General features: G+C 32.0%; 1 pseudogene; it reads left to right on the top strand.

The window, feature by feature from the left end:
- Positions 1-10,934: 10,934 nt before the first annotated feature.
- Positions 10,935-12,906, top strand: LOC120085184 (uncharacterized; annotated as a pseudogene).
- The last annotated feature ends 2,596 nt before the right edge of the window (positions 12,907-15,502 follow it).

The raw sequence follows: 15,502 nt of genomic DNA, 5'->3' as shown, positions 1-15,502 counted from the left end.
TCACATTCTTACCATCATAATCAAATGAAAGGTATTTGTCCTATGTACAATTTCAATTCCAAATATACTATCAATATTATATAAAAATAAACTGCATGATTTATGGTATATTGTGAAATAGTACTGTTATGTAATTTTTTTATCTAATAATACGTTCATTTCAATGGGTGAAAAACAATGAGGATCTCGCTCATGAAGATCCTCATGAGCGAGATCCTCTTTGTTTTTCACCCATTGAAATGAACGTATTATTAGATAAAAAAAATTACATAACAGTACTATTTCACCCATAATTCATCAAAATTTTGAGAAGTATCAGATTAAAAAATATAAAGTCACCAACCATTAATTAAAAAGTTTGTGAATTAGTATTCCCAAAAAAATGTGACCAACAATTAACAAATAACATATTTCCATAAAAAAAAATAAAGAAAAAGAGTCCTAAAAAAAGGATACTCTGAACCTCAAAATAACAAACCTCATCAAACTAATTAGGAATGATTTGTGCAATTAGTTTGGACTCTACAAGAAACACAAAATAATGATAGTTAGATTAGAAATAAAATAAAATAAATTAAACGAAGGAGTAACCAACAAAAAAAATAAATTGAACTAAAGAGTAACCAACAAAAAACATACCTCTTTTAAGGTTTAACACCCATAGTGGAGAAAGACAGTAGAAAAAAGTATGAGTGGGAAGTCATTTATAAATAGAAGAGGGAGAAAGAAGTAGTTGTTGGATAGAGTTGGGTGCATTGGAGAAAGAAGTAGTTGTTGGATAGAGTTGGGTGCATTTATTATTAAATAGTGAAATTAATCTAACCTCATTAATTAAAGAGTGAAATTAATTTGAATGTTAGTTGAAAGTAAGTAGCAGCCACGTTGGTAGTAAAGTCAAGTAAATACAAATAGTGAAGTCAAGTAAATAGAAATACTAAAAGAAACAATGAGGATCTCGCTCATGAGGATCTTCATGAGCGATATCCTCATGAGCGAGATCCTCATGAGCAAGATCAAGCATTTCTTTCCTAGCGATGCTCACTTTACCAGCGAGATTCAGCCTACATTTCTAGCGAGATTCCCTTCTAGAGCGAGATCCTCCTTATGAGCGAGATCAAGCATTTCTTTCCTAGCTATGCTCACCCTACCAGTGAGATTCAACCCACATTTCTAGCGAGATTCCCTTCTAGAGTGAGATCCTCATCACAAAATTAGCGAGATTTTCTTCTAGAGCGAGATCCTCATCACAAAATTAGCGAGATGTCACTTGTCGAGGGTTGAAGTTTCGACTTATGTATGTCGAAACTCCTCATGAGCGAGATCAAGCATTTCTTTCCTAGCGATGCTCATCTTACCAGCGAGATTCAGCCCATATTTCTAGCGAGATTCCCTTCTAGAGTAAGATTCTCATCACAAAATTAGCGAGATTTCCTTCTAGAGCGAGATCCTCATCACAAAATTAGCGAGATTTCACTTGTTGAGGGTTGAAGTTTCGACTTATGTATGTCAAAACTTCAACCTTCGACAACCCTTTATACATATTGTTTCCAAGTTTTTTTGTTTGTCGAGTTCTCAACGTTCGATTAATGTTCGACCAATGTATGTTGAAACTTCAACCTTCGACAACCCTAATATACATATTATTTCCAAGTTTTTCTTTGTTTGTCGAGTTCTCAACGTTCAACCTCTACATTAATCGAATCCTCAACCCTCGACTTCTAGCCTCGATCTTCCAAAACAACAATATTTCTCTAATAAGTTTCAAAACAATCTTATTTCCCTAATAAGTTTTGAAAACAACCATAATAATATAAAAGGTTCTAGTTTTGAGGGGATAAATGAGAGTTTTGAGTGGGTAAAAAAAGGGTTTTAATAATCCATAGGTTTTCTTTATAAGCTTAACAAACAAATACCCACCCAACTCAATAACTCATACCCATTTATCAAACACTCCTAACTGTCTAATTGATGGCCTATGTAAAGTAGGAAAACTTGAAACTGCTTAGGAGCTTTTCGAAAAACTATCCCAAGGACTTCAACTAGATGTTGTGACTTATAACATTATGATCCATGGGTTTTGTAAAAAAGGACAGGTAGATAAAGCAAATATTTTGTTTCAACATATGAAAGAAAATGGTTGTACTCCCAACATAATTACTTGTAATACGCTTCTGCATGGTTTCTGTAAGAGTAATAAATCAGATGAGGAGGTTTAACTTCTTCATAAGATGGTTCAGAGGGATTTGTTGCCAGATGCTAGCATTTGCACCATAGTCGTAGACATGCTTTGCAAAGACGAAAAATATTGAGAATTTCTAAACTTGCTTCCAAGGTTTCCTATCCAAAAGCGTCGACGTTAATAATAGAACAACACTTAATAGCAGACTTGTTAGGACCTATATGACTTGTAAATTTCTAATCAGTTACATGAACGAACGACACATCGTTCATGGACTCAATAGGTTTCCACCTCTTTTCCTCTCTATTCCATTTTCAATTCTTGTAGATTGCTTGCCTTTATAGATCCTTTCACTTTAATTTTTTGATATGCAATATTGGAATTTTAGGAGGATCATATATGTTAAGCAAATTAACCAACATGAAACAAATAAGTATGTCCTCTTAGTCGTTGGATTAATTTTATATTCAATCTTCATGATTGCAAGGACTAAAATATCGATGTCGATATCGATATCGCGATTTCAATTTTATGGATATATCGACGGATATATAAGTAAAATACTGATACCAATGAATATTTTTGTATGTCACCAAATTTATAAAATTTATTTAGATTAATAATTAAGTTGTTTTTACTCCAAAAGTAAGTTATGATATTGTTATTAGTATTCATATTCATATTGGACTAAATAGATGAGATTTTTTATGTTGTACAAGCATTTATAAAAGACGTTGGAGATATTCATGGACATCATATCGAACCCTTCGATTTACGGATATATTGATGGATATATTGATGGATATATCGATATATCCATGGATATTTCCATCCGTGCTTGATTGTTGATGTAACAATTACTCAATTTGGCATTATTCCATCCAAATTCATGTGTAAGAAAGCAAGATAGTGCAGAAGATTATTGAAGTGATGAGAACCATAGGTTAGCAATGGGGTCGGGGTGAGGCGAGGGAGGGTCCCCCGTCCCCAGCTCCGTGGGAGGAATTCACTCCCATCCTCGCTGGGCGGGGATTCCCCATTGGGTAAGAGGGGTCCCCATAGGAACCCATTCCCCAAATACCTGCAAGGATTCCCCTATTCAGATTCTCTTGTTAACATTTTTTTAACCAAGTCACTTTATTTAAAATTGCACTAGTCCACGAAAAATAAACAAAATTTAATAGACTAATTTACGAAATAACACAATTTAGAAGCTCACAATGTATTAAATAAGTTTACAACTTATATTAAATAAAGTTCGAATAAAAGTTGGAAGTCAATTAAAGTCATGTCTTATACAATTACAAATACAACAACCACAATCATAAATTGCTCGTCTTTCTCTTTTGACTGATGACTTCACTTCAAATTTTCCTCCTTTTTCAACATTGTCCCATCATAGTTGTGAGTATTATTTATATATTTAAAATATAATTAACAAATAATGTCACAAAAAATAACTAAACAAGTAGTTTTAAAATTGGTTATAAAAAAATAATGTTAATCTTTGAGCATGTCTCAGTCATCACTTCATCTTCATCAGAGTCATCTGCATCTTCTAAAATAGTTGTTAAATGTAACCATTTCTTTTCTTGTGCTAGTACCTTATATTATCATATACTTATAATATATAAAAAAAATATTTATTAATATATTAAATGTTAAAAATAGGTAAAACAACATAAACAAACTAACATACTTATCAAAACTTAAGTTGCATTTCAATTTTGAGTGCACATCAAAACGTCTACTATCTTCAGATGAAATTTGTTGCGATATGGGCTTACAACCCTATCACAGATAAAGCAGACTCTGATGCAACACTAGATAAAGGAATGACCAATATGTCTCTAGCAATTTCTTGTAAAATGGGATACTTAACCTCGTTTAATTTCCACTAACTCAAAATATCAAAATCAGATGATCGGGGTAAGACAGATTCATCCAAATATGCATCAAACTGTTACTTCTAATTCATCCAAATATGTATCAAACTGTTGCTTCTGATTCATCCTATTGGAATTTGATACAAATAAGTCATAATCATTAAAATTATCAAATTATGTAATCTTTGATGTTTCATCTAAATTTTTAGAGCAAGAATCATCACCTTCACTTTCATGCTTCAGATGATATTCTTTTTCCAAATCTGAACAAATTTTTTTAATTCTTTCTACCTCAAGAAAAAAAACATCTCCATAAATTCTAGAGAAGTAAAACGCAATTAACTCCAATTTGTAACGAGGATTTAAAACTATAGCTATGACCATTAGCCCATGAATTTTCTTCCAATACTTATCAAACTTTGAAATCATATTTGCAATCATGTCTCTTTTCTCTTGAAAGCTAGAATTCGTCCACTCAGAAATAGTCAATTTCAGTTTACAAATTTTTGGGAAAAAAAAAAATAGTGGTAGGATATTTGGATCCAGAAAATATTTTGATGAAATATTTTCAGTTTCTCATATATCTCTTTAGCTAATACTCAATCTTGATTCAAAGGCAAATACTTGTACTTTGGTTCACGTTGTTTTAATCGATAAAAACAACCTTGTACTTCAATGCAGTGACTAACATAAAATATATAGAATTCCCCCTAGTACAACAATCAAAACTCAACATCCTACCATCATAAACATTTAACTGATGAGCAGTTTCCTCAAACTTCTCTTTTTTTGGGTAATGCACCCAAAAACCCACACTACTACAAACTATTTCAATCCCATCTCCTTTCATTGCCAACCCATCCTTCACAATTAAATTCAGAACATGAGTACAACACCGCATATGAAAGAAACTTTCTCTCATCCTTCACAATTAAGTTTCCAGGCAGACTATCAATAAGCATATTAACCATAGAGTCATTTGTACTACAATTATCTACAGTTACAGATGACAGTTTTCAATCAATATTCTAATCTAACGGACATTCCATTATTTCTTCATGAAGCATCTTAGAAGTGTGTGGAGGAGAGATATATATAAACCTGATTATTTTGTTCCGCAAAACCCAACTATCATCAACAAAATGTGCAGTGAAAGCTATATAATCTTTTGTTTGGAGGTTGGAAGTCTACATGTCCATTGTAAGGGCAATTTTTCCATTGATCTCATTCAACAATGTCATAGCTTTCAACTTCTTAATCTCGCAAATTCTCAAGATCTCCTTCTTTATTGTGTTTCTTGATACCATCTTAAATAATGGTTGGATAACATTACAAAATGCTCTAAAACCTTCATGCTCAACTATTGAGAGAGTATATTCATGTTTGATTTCATCCTAGCTAATGCTTTTTTTGCAGCTTCCTGATCAAAGTTATAAAAACTCAATGTATTGTTCTTCTCTCTGTTAAGATTCAATAGGAATTGTCATATGTCTTTTTGTCTTTTTTGAGTAATGCACCCAAAAACCTACACTACTACGAACTCTTTCAATCCCATCTCCTTTCACTGCCAACCCATCCTTTACAATTAAATTCAGAATATAAGCACAATACTGCATATGAAAGAAACTCTCTCTCATCCTTCACAATTAAGTTTCCAGGCAAACTATCAACAACATATTAACCATGGAGTCATTTGTACTACAATTATCTATAGTTACAGATGACAATTTTCTATCAATATTCCAATCTAACAGACATTCCATTATTTCTTCATGAAGCATCTTAGAAGTGTGTGGAGGAGGGACATATATAAACTTGATTATTTTGTTTCGCAAAATCCAACTATCATCAAGAAAATGTGTAGTGACAACCATATAACTTTTTGTTTGGAGGTTGGAAGTCCACATGTCTGTTATAAGGACAATTTTTCCATTGATCTCATTCAACAATGTCATAGTTTTCAACTTCTTAATCTCACAAATTTTCAAGATCTCCTTCTTTATTGTGTTTCTTGATACCATCTTAAATAATGGTTGGATAGCATTACAAAATGCCATTTGGATAGCATTACAAAATGCCCTAAAACCTTCATGCTCAACTATTGAGAGAATATATTCATGTTTGATTATCATCCTAACTAATGCTTTTTTTGCAACTTCCTGATCAAAGTTATATAAACCTAATGTATTGTTCTTCTCTCTGTTAAGATTCAATAGGAATTGTCATATGTCTTTTTGTCTTTTATTGGGGCATATCTTGATAAGGTCATGTAAATGTTTGGTTCCATTTTTACTTCCACCCCTAATTTTTGTTTTCAATAATTACAAACATCCTTGTCTACTCCATTTATTTTTTGCTTCTTAAAATGGTTCCAAACAACCGATGTCAATCTCCTTTTTAAAGATCCCATCTTATTGTCCTCCTCACCAAGAATAACATAATCATGAACATTCAAATTATCGCCATTTGAGAAGCATGGAGTTAAATTTGAAGGAACTCGTTTTACAGAGATCCTTGAGTGGAAGTGGATCGTCCAAATTCCATTTTTATTGAAAACAGAAGACATGCATTGAAAATAAATTACAACATGCTTTTTACAAGGAAAAAGGGTTCAAGATATCACCTTTGAAGAACCTTTCTTCGTGTAAATCCCTCAAACGATCACGAGCCTCAAACTCAACAAAAAGCTTGAAGACCTTTTTCAAGAACTTCACGAACCAAACGGAGACACTGCCACAGTGTGCCTTTGGTATTCTCAGGGTGAGAATCCAAGAGTGTTGGGCTCTAATTATTTTGGTTAGGAGGGTTTGTTTGAGTTTTGAGGAGGAAGATGAAGATTGAAGAAGACACAACGTTTCTGTAATCTCAATCGTATATCAAATCTTCTCTATCGTGTAGAAGCCTTTTGTTAGGGAAAAGAAGAAAACTAATTTTTCTTTTTATTCTTTTTGCCACAAAACCAATAACCACCCACTAAGGTTGTTAGAGAGAAAATAAGAATTTATTATTCAAAATAATAAAATAATATAAATAATTATGATAACTAACTTATCATATTATATTTATATTAAACTATATGTTATATCAAATATAACACATAACCTATAGTTTTAATATTGTACCATATACAATATAAACTATAGTTTCTTTTCTCTATTTGATGACATTTAATATAAATCATATTTATATTAAATTTATAACCATGAATCACATTCATAGAAAATATATACGAATCTCATTCAAATATTTATTTCCTCCAATTAAACTATAATGTATCAAATACATTATAACAATTATATCATATATAATTAAATCCCATTTTATTAATTTGAACAATTCAAATTAACCCAAAAATTGATTCTCAACTAAATCCTTTTGAGCTACCAAGGGGATCTTATAGACCTATAGCTTGAAGCTCCAACGGTACGTGAATAATTAATTAAACTCTTTAATTACATTATCCACCATCCGTTAACTGTCAGGCACTCCACTAAAGACCGACAACTGCATTCTTCACACTACAGATATATTTCTATGTCCATTGGATATGACCAATCAATAGTACAATAACCCTTCACAAATCGCTCGTAAGTACAACTAGGCCAAATTATCGTTTTGCCCCTATAGTTATATCTAACTTCTTAAGTACTACTGATTCCATTAATGAACAATAGATCATAGTCCCACTATGACTAAATCTCTCTCGGGCCAGGAGAAGGTGTGGCGCCACATTGTTCAAAACCTGGAATCAGTCTTTAAGGGAGGAATTTATCTACTTACCCCTACTTCGGGGAATAAGTGAATTCCATCTTATGTAGCTGAGTTTCCAACTCCCCAATCAGACGAATCCCCAAAATGGTAGGCTTGTTGAGTCGACGATCTAACCACTCTTATTCATACAAATCAAAGGACTGCCCTCATAGATAGGAGTTCACAACTCACTCATGATTCAGATCATGTTACCTATGGTCATCCTAGTGAAATGAAAATCTCTATTATGAAGAGTGTTATATAATGAGACTAAAATATTTCGTGGTCCGATCTTATACAAACTCCTTTGTATAGAATATCCTCGCTTGCATGTCTAACACATGAATGATCAGGATCATATCATTTGTAGCACTTTATAACAATTGTAACACTCGTAGTGTCACAAGGATAAGGTACCCAGCCTTTTCCATCTACTATAGACCATTTAGGTTATCACTTAAACATAATCCACCTGTATGTCTTTACATACATGTTTAAGTTACATCGATAACCTTGGATGTTAGTTTATTGGTTTGTGGTTAATGCAACTAAAATATCACATATTGTATAGACAAAGTGAATAAAAATATCATATATTATTAATCACATAAAAGTTTACAGACTATAGAACCCTATAAGATTTAGGCCGACATCAATCCCAACAAAATTTGGGGTTGAATTTGGGGTTGGACTTGGAATTGGACTTGAAATAAGACTTGGAGAATCTTTATTTGTAGAAGGTGATGAAGACGTTGTTTTCTCGAACCTACCAAGTTATACAAAATAAAACAAAAATAAGCTTGTGAATCATACCTAATTTTAGTATTAAATTATAAAGTCTATATATATTTGAAGACATAATTCTAGTTGTTTAAATTATGATGTCTATCTAATTTTAAAATCTATATAATTTTAAAGACTATCTATATCCGGACCTAATTTTAAATTCTATCTAAATTTAAGACCTAAACTCTCAAATTCGTAGAATTTTTTTTATTGTTTTACTATTCAATTTTATAGAATTAACAATTTGAATTTTTAATAACCACCACCCATGTAACAAACTTAACAAATTTCAAATATATCGACAGCAATTAATTTCAACATTTTAACAAAAATAAATTCCAAATATATCAACAAACCTACAAATAATTTCAACATTTTAAGATAAATGTAACCAAAAATAATTTCAACATTTTAAAAATTTTAACAACAAATAATTTCAATATTTTAAGAATTTTAACAACAAATAAATTCAACATTTTAAGAATTTTAACAACAAATAAATTCAACATTTTAACAAACAAATGTCTAATTAAAAAAAAAAAATAGTGTTAGTAACTTACACTGAACGCCAGACCCGGGTTGAACAGACGTGACACGAATAGGTTGAACGGCAGAGCCGACTTGAAGAACAGATGTCGTCAATGAAAATTGTGACCGACTTGAAGCTTGAGCAGATCAGGCATGGCAAAACACGAAAATGGGGAATAGAGTTAACGACTTGAGGCTTAAGCAGATCAGCAAGTGCAGAGGAGGGTGTGACGTGAACTGAGTCTGAGAGGCAGAGGTGTCGTCGCACAACATAGAGGAGGGTGTGAAGTTGACTAGCTGAGGAAGATTGAAATTCTGAAAAGAAAGAAAAAAAAGGTGTCAAGTAGGTTAGGGTTTTTAAGTTTAAAGATTGGGAGTTGGATTTGGACTCGGAGTTTAGATTTTGGGCTTTTGGGTAGAATTATTAATTAGGAATTGTATCCAAATATATATATATATATATATATATATATATATATATATAATAGATTGAGGTCAGGGTCAGGGTCAGGGACGGGGTAGGGATACCCTCCTCGTCCCTATCCTGTCCTCAGATGAGGACCCAAATAATATCCCTGATTTGACCCCATCCCTTGGTCAAATCGAGGATTTTCCGACCCGATCGGGTCGGCGCCCTGTGAGGACCCGACCACACAGGTTTTTTTGCCAACCCTAGAGAATGATGGTAACTATTAGATAGAGGATTTTTGGTGTGTTCTATTAAAACTAAGAGAACATTTGGAGAAAAAAGTTGAGTTGTTGTGGGGCCCATAATATAATGATTTAATACGATATGCAATATATGTTTTTAATCGTGAGCTCGTAAACTTCTTGGATCAAACAAGGAGTGGAGTTAGCAATTCTACTCCCCTAACTCCAATTTCTTGAACCAAACAACCCTAACTGATTCAAACATTTCTCTTTTTCTTCTCGGTTGATCAAGTTTCATTGATTCAAATGACCTATGAGAATTATCGTTTCAAATTGATACACAAGTGAATTTAGGGGGAATGATCTTTAGAAGATGATTTGCTTTAATACTATAAATGTTCAGAACATAAAAAGACACAATATTTGTTATATCACCGCCTAAAAAAGAACAAAAACATTATTGTATTTGTCACAATATTTTAGAGAATAAAGTTCTCAATATTTGCGTTACAAAGCATAAATATGTCGCTTGATTAGATAAGAGATTTTCTACGAATAAATCACTGACCCAAATCGGCAAAAAGAAAAATTAGAAATCAGAAAATAAAAATAAAAAATAAATAAATAAAAAGAAAAAAGATCTCCATATTCAAATCAATAATCACCTCCATTGCATCCCTGTCCTTCTATTTATAAAATATATCTTCAAAATTCAAAAAACAACAATTGCCACCTCCATAGCCTCCTTTTATCTCTACAGTTTATCGTCAAACCTCAAATAGCCAAAAAAAATTAGCCAGGCTTTAGCAATGTAAAATGGCATTTATTCCTTTGGCCAAACCAATAAACATACAAATATGCGATCTTAACAAGGAAAATCTAAACGTTTTTCTAAATATTTAATGATTTGAAAGATAAACATGGTTTAAAAAGGAAAATTCTAATTATTTCTTTAGAAAATGTAATGATTCGATAAACAAACAAACAAAATAAAAAGTGTTTTGAAATATATTTCATAAATACATTCCAGATTTATGGAATAAAACAATAATATACATCTTATATTAACTAAAAACCAACACTTGTAAAATAATACTATAATGAAAAGTGTTTTGAAATTATATTTACGGTACTTAGTGATATGTTATAAATAGTCGTAAATATCACTATTATATGTGAAGTTCCAAATATGGAGTGAGCTATAATATTCCTTATGGGATTATAACAAAAACAATACAAACAACGTTGATAAATAAGAAAAAATAAAAAGTAAATAAGCAGATAAGGGGTGATCCAAGCCTCATAGATCACAGGCGACATCATATTTGGGCCATCCTCATGGGCCTTGTTAATTCTGGGCCTTTTACAAATAATAATAATAATAATAAATAAATAAAAAGTTCTAAAATACTTTTCGGGCAAGCAAAAATTGACGATGGTTGGGAAGACTGCCAATTTCTTCCAAATATTGAAGAATTGCCTTTGTAATGTTAATAGGGTTAGCAAAGGTCTTGTGGCGATGGCAAGGATTTTCACGAGTGGTTATATTCCTAATAAAATTACCTATATTATCTTGATTGAGGGCTCATGTATGGAGCTTAGGATTAGTGAAGCGACAACTATTTATGAGAATGCAAAAATTAGGTTGTACGCCTGATGTGTTACTTATGGGACTTTAATCAAAGAGCTCCGTGGAATAGGAAATGTTAATATTGCACTTAAGTGCATCAACAAAATGCTCAATGACACTAGTTGTTATGGGATTAATTGCAAGCCTAATTTTATTTGCTATAATTAATATCATTATAGATAGGCTTTGTAATGATGGACGAGAAAACGAGGCAAAAGAACTTCTTGACGAAATGAAAGCTCAGGGAATGATTCCCGATGTTTTTCCTTATAACACCTTGATTCTTAGTTTTTGTTATGGTGGAAACTGGAAGGAGACTAAAAGTTTGATAAATGAGATGGTGGAACAAGGTGTTCAACCAAATATGGTCACATTCAGTGTGTTGATTGATATGTTTTGCAAGGAAAGAAAGGTTATCGAGGCTAAGAAGTGGCTAGAGATGATGATTCAGAGAGGTATCGTTCTTGATTTGTTTACTTATAATTCGATGATTGAGGAATTTTTTTGGTTGGTGACCTGAATCGTATCAAGGAGCTGCTCGTTAGTATGCCAAGTAAGGGATGTGAACCTGACGTGATTAGCTACACTGTTTTAATCAATGGGTATTGTAAAATCTTGAAGGTGGAAGAAGCAATGAAGCTTTACAATGGAATGCTTCAAGTGGGAAAGAGGTCAGATGTGAAAACATATGGTGCCTTGTTAACAGGGTTTTTTTTCTGGCCGACAAGGTTGGTGATGAAAAGAAACTATTTGGTATCATTAAAGCTTATAGTATTCCCGAAGATTCATATATATGATATTGTCTTAGATGGGTTGTGTAAGAATGACTGTTTATTCGAAGCAATGGAACTTTTTAATGAGCTTAAAATCATACAACTTGAAATTGGACATCGAAAGCTTTACTTGTCTAATTGATGGCCTATGCAAAGCAGAGAAACTTGAAAGTGCTTGGGAGCTATTCGAAAAAATGCCTCAAGAAGGGCTTCAACAAGATGTTGTGACTTATTCCATTATGATCCATGGATTTTGTAAAGAGGGACAAGTAGATAAGGCAAATATTTTGTTTTAAAAGATGGCAGAAAATGGTAGTACATCTAAAGTAATTACTTATAATACTCTTCTGCATAGGATGGTTTAGAAGGATGTGTTACCAAATGCCGGCATTTGCACCATAATCGAAAACATGGTTGACAAAGATGAAAAATATCTAGAATGTCTAGATTTGCTCCTCAGGTTTCCTGCCGAAAAGCGTCCACGTTGATAATAAGACACATATTGATAGACTTATTCAGAGCTATATGACTTGAAAATTTCTGATCGGTTTCGAGAAAGAATGGCACATCGTTTCATGGACTCGATAGATTTTCACTTCCTTTCCCTCTCTGTTTTACACCCTTTTTTTTTTTTTTTGTAGATTGCTTGCTTTTATATTTCCTTTTGCTGTAATTTTTTTTATATGCGTTATTGGAGTTTTAAAGGGATTATATTCATCAAAAGTAGAGAAACCAACCTGGAACAAATTAGTATATTCTCTTAGTCATTCAATTGTGTTTATATTCTCCATTGTTTGTCAAATTTAGTTGACTGAAACTCTAATTATGATTGTTTATGTAATCAACTGTCCAGTTTGGGAATCATTATATTCAAACTCAATTACAAGACAACAAGATAGTGCAGAACATCATTGAAGTGATGAAAACCACAGTAACTATTAGATATAGAAGATTATTGTTGTATTTTGTTATAACGAATGGGACGTTTCGGATATGCGATGCTGTTAGTTTTAGCCCTTAAAATTTTGCAAATGTAGTTCCAAACATATCCTAATACAATACTCCTCGGTGAAACACCTTTTGTTTTTTACTCAATCTTAGAAGAATTAGAAGTTAATATTGAACTTGTGGTGACGTTTGAGTGAACTACTGGTTCTATAAAATGTTTAAAGTACCTTTTAAATATCCATTCTAACAAAATAAAAATTTCAAAAGTACTTTTTAAAATTTTTCCAAGCGATTTTAAAAGTTATCTAATACCTTTTTCAAAGACATATTTGGAAGTGACCTTAAAATTGTTAAAAACATTTAGCATGTTCAAAATTATTTCGAAACATGTCTTTTATTTTTTGCTCTCAACTATATAACAATACACTATATTAATTTGTGATGATCTAGTACTGAATTGAAACTACATCAGCAGCTAAAAGTAGTACATATATAATTTCAAATATGACTTCAACACAATTTAATTATTATTTTAAAAAGTAGGAGATGAAGGCAATCACAAAAGAAGAGAGAAGCCAATATGAGGATAATTCAATGAGCCTAAATTATATGCTTTTGACAAAAGTTTAGAGATTTGCAAATATTAGAAAACAAAAGGATAATGTTTCATTGAAGAAGTACAAGTGCTGAACAAAAACATTTACAAACCATCCTAATGAAACACACCAAACCAAGAGTAATATGTACCATATCTTTAATATATGTCAAGTTTGTCAAAGGAATATGAAAATAGGACTCTTGTGAGTTGTGACCCTTAGAACAAGCATCTCGATCTTGGGACTATTTTTTTTTTTTTTTTTCAAGAATCAGAGATTGAAAGAATTATAACTTTGTTAACAATCAAGAATAGTTACGCGGAGTTTGCTATACATGCATGAGGTATAAATATTCAAAGTAAATTTCATCATAAGCATTCAAAAACTGTTCATGTAGCTCAATTTAAGGTATATAGACACGCACTCTAATGCCAAAACCTAAATTAGGCCAGTTCAATCAAATGAACACAACTTCAATCAAATGAACACAACTTCAAATCAAAACAAAATAAAAAATAATAATATTCACCATAATCAAACAAACATCATCTATCATAAAACAATTAAAATTGTAATATATTAGTGTAAATATTGATACACTTTATATTTAGTATATCAAAATATACTTGTTGATACACAATTAAAGATAAAATTATAATAATAGTAACAATAATTAGAACCAGATTTGAATGTTTTGCTATATTGGCAAATCTAGAAAATCATTGCTAAATTTGCAAAATACTCTTTATATATATATATATATATATATATATTACAATAATTACTTTTTTGGTTAAAGAAAAAAAAAAAACCTATCTACCTAAAATTTTGTTCAAGTCAGTCACCAGGGCAAAATGCATTCCAATATATAACAATAATCTAAACCTACAAATCAATTATAAAATTTGGTTAGAATTTTTTTATTATATATTTTTTTAAAAAAATATATATTTTATGATTATAGATGATCTATTTTGGATTATGATCAAATTATTTTGGATTCGCATGAAATGAAAAAGATACTAATTATTACTTAATTAACAGTATATAAGTTCAACCCAAACAATATTTATATAAAAGGAAACCACCCATTAAAATTCCTTGAAAAAAAAAAACTTCCTAAACATCACTTTTAAACAAAAAAAAAAAAAAAAACATTATATTGTTTTTGAAAGACAATAGGAAGAGGAGTTAGCCAACCTATTTGGATATGTTTTTCTTCATCATCTAAATAATAATAATAATAATAAGGATCGTAGAAAATAATAAGGTATTTAAGTGGGTTTTATTGAGTTTTGGTGAAATTAAAGATCATTCTGGTAATTATGAGGAAATGATTTTTTTGTAATTATATCCCGACCTGGAAATCGTGTGACTCTTGGAGGGGATACAACAGCAGCCGTCTGGAAGAAAAAAACGAAAGGAAGCAGCCCGTTCACGCACACAGACCACCGAGGGAGTCGCTGTTCCTTTTTTCGTTCGGCTTTGACGTCAACGGCAGTGTAGTCGACGGCGACGTGGGTTTGTGTCCGTCAGCTTTGCAGCTGTCGTCCGGAGCTGCAGTGGTTTCTGTGCGTGAGTTTCGGTTCCAGTTCGCAGTGTTGTCATCGGTCAGTTCTGGTGGGTTTCGGTTCGGCGCGTGAGTTCGTTGCGGCTCTGTGTGTGGTGGTTCGCCGGTCAGAGGCGGTAGTGCACATTATTTGGGTTGTCTGTTTCAGCGGGTTGTTTTCGGTTTCAAAGGCGACGTTGTGTGCTGATCTCTCGGTATCAGTGGA

Source organism: Benincasa hispida, chromosome 9 (assembly GCF_027475165.1).
Source record: "Benincasa hispida cultivar pf3 chromosome 9, pf3_genome.v1.1, whole genome shotgun sequence".
NCBI classification, from domain to species: domain Eukaryota; kingdom Viridiplantae; phylum Streptophyta; class Magnoliopsida; order Cucurbitales; family Cucurbitaceae; genus Benincasa; species Benincasa hispida.
This window is presented reverse-complemented; position numbering and strand designations above follow the sequence as displayed.